This window comes from Macadamia integrifolia, chromosome 5, assembly GCF_013358625.1.
Source record: "Macadamia integrifolia cultivar HAES 741 chromosome 5, SCU_Mint_v3, whole genome shotgun sequence".
In the NCBI taxonomy this organism is placed as follows: domain Eukaryota; kingdom Viridiplantae; phylum Streptophyta; class Magnoliopsida; order Proteales; family Proteaceae; genus Macadamia; species Macadamia integrifolia.
The window spans coordinates 34,755,829-34,759,748 of NC_056561.1; positions in this window are offsets into that span (position 1 = coordinate 34,755,829).

A 3,920-nucleotide genomic window follows, 5' to 3' on the forward strand; every position below is an offset into this window, starting at 1 on the left:
GGGGCTATCAACTCAGGGAGGAATGAGCAGGTTAGGATCATAATTTGTATAGCATTCATGTGACTGTAGTATGTTAGTAGTTCACATCATTTAACATTCCCTTAAAGCTTAAGTTATTCCCAACTTGGACTTGGTTTTAAAGTAATGAGCCCACTACTGTAGGATATGAATGTCCAAGCATCAAAATCATTTGTGGTGCAATATATGTTATTTTCATATCAGAAATCAACTAGAAAATAAATAAAAAATAATTCATCTTACATTTTAGAGAAGAAACATAATTTCTGGAGGGATTGGACAAAAAACATAAAAATAAAAACTGGACCACTTCAATGAGGTAGACAATAGAAACATAAATTTACATACAAAGGATCGAGATGAAACATAGTAGAAGAATTTTCATAAATATGGTATCTGAACAGAAAGTTTGTTTAAAACAGAACCAAAATGAATTGACTACTACAAACAGAAGTATAAAATATAGGCATCCTCTTAGCAAAATGAAGAAACTTACCTTAAAGATAACATCCTACTCAACATTAAGAAGAGAAAATTTTTAAAACAAAAAGGAAATAGAACTAAACCACATTATCTCAAGAAAGTATTTTCATATGATACCACAAACAGAAAGTATTAGAACAAAGGTTCAATAATAAATGCATAAGTCTTCCACATATTGTAATAAAAATCAAGTAGTACTGAATGAAGTTTCAAAATTGGGGAAAAAACACTTGCACTGCCACCTTGTATATATCATAATATTGTTAGAATATTTGTGTTAGGGGTACATTAGGAGCTGTCTCCTTATATGTAATTTTCTTTATTTCTCTTATTTACCTTTCACCTCCCTTAGGGAGGAATATGTAATTCCCTAAACAATGTTTAAATCTAATGTGAGTGAGATGAGCAATTGCTCATTCACGAGGTTGGCTACCACCATGTCTCTCTTTCTCTCATCTTCTCTCCTTCTTCTTCCTTCCTCTCTTCCATCTTCTTCCCTCATCTCTAACCTTAACATCTCTCATTTTTAAATTGGTATCAGAGGAGTACAAAGTTTTGAGAGGCGACTTTTTCTCCTTGCTCCATTCTTTAAGTCTCTCTGAGAACCCTACAAGAAAGAAGGGTCCATTAGAAGCTATACTATGTAAAAGAGTATACAAGAAAGCCTAATGAAACTATGAAAACCAGTTGAAGACAATTGGAGGGAGATTTGAAGGCTAAAAATATGACTTGGAGCTCACACGGAGAGAAGAAGACCAAAATAATATTACTGCCCCTCCCTGGTTCGACCTCTTCTTTCTCTCTCATCTAGGCTATGTTGGGAGAGTGGAATGGCTCAAATGAATCGCCCGGGGTCTATATTTGACACCCCCAAGCCTTGCTTCCTGTTGTTGGGTGTTGTTGGAGCACTAACCCATTTTCCATCTGCTGCTAGGTACTGTCAGATTCTGTTTTTTTAGAATATATGGTTTGAAATGGATGGTAGATTATGTATTGGTTGTGTTTGCTAGAAGTTCTCTCTCCTATAATGCTTGTGTGTGGTTGTTGGATGAAGCTCTATGGTTGAAATGGTTTTTTATTGTCTTTGCATCAAGTCTCTTTGGTTTACTAGCTTTCTTTTTTGTTGAGTTCTGAGAAGGTCTTTTCTTTGGGGCTAGTGTTCCCCCTTGCCTTAGATTTCCCGTTGGAGTGTTTTTTTAAGGGCATTCTTACTTTATGTCTAATCTCACAGAACCGCTGGAAACTACATCGGGTGGGTCGAGTAATACTAACCACATTTCAATTGACTTCGAAAATCCTAACACCCAAATTTTCCTTGTGAAGTTGGATAGTACCAACTACTTGGATTGGTCACATTCTACGAAACTATCCTTGCAGAGTAGAGGGAAGCTAAGTGTGGGGGTAGTGGTGGGAGATGGGCTATGCATCCCCATCCTGTCTCCTCTCTCTCTCTTCACCTTCATGTGAGGGGGAGGGGTTCGTGTCGTGTGTGCTTCGCTTATGAGCCCCAAACCGCCATATAGCCGCTTGCAGATACATGGAGGCCTATTTCGTAAGAGTGTAAAATTCATCATTTGAGACGGGGGTTTTGATGACGGTCCAATTCGGGGATCAGGATTATGTAAATGGGGTTTGGAGTCACCACCTAGGGTTATGGGCCTAGGACCTTGGGGTGGGCCTGATTCCTGAGAAAATGGCCCAAAATTTAGTTTGGTCCAAAGATTTGGGGTAAGTGTCAGGTTATAGATTTGGGAAGGTGTTAAGCACCCAATCTTCCCGGTTCAACTGGTCTTCTTGCTAGATGCTTGAGAATGAACATTTTTCACAATTATTACTATTCCACATGTATAGCTAAGTTATCACACATATATACATTAATTGAATTCAATCTACTATATATACTAAGACAAGGTCTGTCTAAAGTCTACATTATAACAAGTTGGTTGAGAAATTATACCAAAACTTAACCCCTGTTTTGGGTCAAGAAAGGTGGGCCCCTAATTAGTACCAGCTCGGACTGTTTTTCGGATTCTCTTGGCTCAGGGGAAGATGGTCTTGACCTCCAACTTCTTTTCTTGAGAGATGCTGATTGTGATGGTATCCGGACAGAGTTCCGGCTAGGAACGGTCGCTTTCAGATTTAGATTCGAACAAAGCTTCAGCTAGGGAAGACTATTTTTGACTTTGGATTCAGACAGAGCTTCGGATAGAGAAGGCTATGTTCAGGCTTGGGATGAGGTGGCACTCCGGCAGAGCTTCTGCTAGGGATAGGCTAAGGGAGGGCTAGGCTGAGGTGGCACTTCGGCAGAGCTTTCGCTGGGAATGACTATTTATGAAAATATTCCAGGGACACTTGGATAGGGGTTTGGCTAAGAAAGGCTATTTCTGAAAAGAAACGAGCCGACCTAAAAATGTATTGAAGAACTCCAAAGTCCTGAAGAACTCCAAAGTCCTAAAGAACACTTTAAAGATCCGAACAGAGTTTCAGATCTTAACAAAGATCTCTTCATTGACCTGAAGAACCTCAAAAGGGGGGGTTTCTATCTCAAGAACACTCAAGAAAATTCAATAACACTCAAGGGAGGTGGCTCAAGAACATACTGTTTTTGGCTAAAAACTGGATCTAACTAAGAATTTGGATTGAAGATCTTCAAAATCCCGAAGAACACTTCAAAGATCTGAATGAGTTTTTGGATCTTGATGAAGATTGCTCCGAAGATCAGAAAAAAATCAAGAGGGGGGAGGAAAATTTCACTCTAAAAGAGGAGGGAGATTCTGGTGTGTTAGTGTGTTTTTTTTTCTGAGGGGGTATTTATAGTTTTTTCCAGCCAAATAGGAGAGGGGGAATCCCTTTATCCAGTGGAAGAAAGGGGGACTCTTACCTAAATTTAGGGGATATGATTTTTGTCCAATGGATAAAGGGGGATTTTAAAGGCAAAATGGGTAGGGAGGATTTTTTTCTAGTGGGTAAAAGGAGGTTTTTAGAAAAAATGGGAAGAGAGAAATTTTAGTTGAAAAAACTTAATTTTTAAAAAAGCAAGAGGAGAGAGAAACTTTAGCCAGAAAAGGTGATTTTCGGAAAAGCAGGAGGAGAGAGAAAGTTTAGCCAAAAAAATGTGATTTTTAAAAAAAGGGAGGAGAGAGAAACTTTAGCCGAAAAAAGGTGATTTTCAGAAAAGCAGGAGAGAGAAGATTTAGCCAGAAAAGGTAGTTTTTGAAAAAGCGGGAGGAGAGAGAAGGTTTAGTCGAAAAAGGCAGTTTTCAGAAAACCGGGGGGAGAGAGAAAGTTTAGCCAAAAAAGGCAGTTTTTAGAAAAGTGGGAGGAGAGAGAAACTTTAGGTAATTAGTGCGGGTGATGTCATGGGTGCACGAATGTATGGGTGTGCGGGCCACCTGCACATGGTGCAGGCACAATGTGCA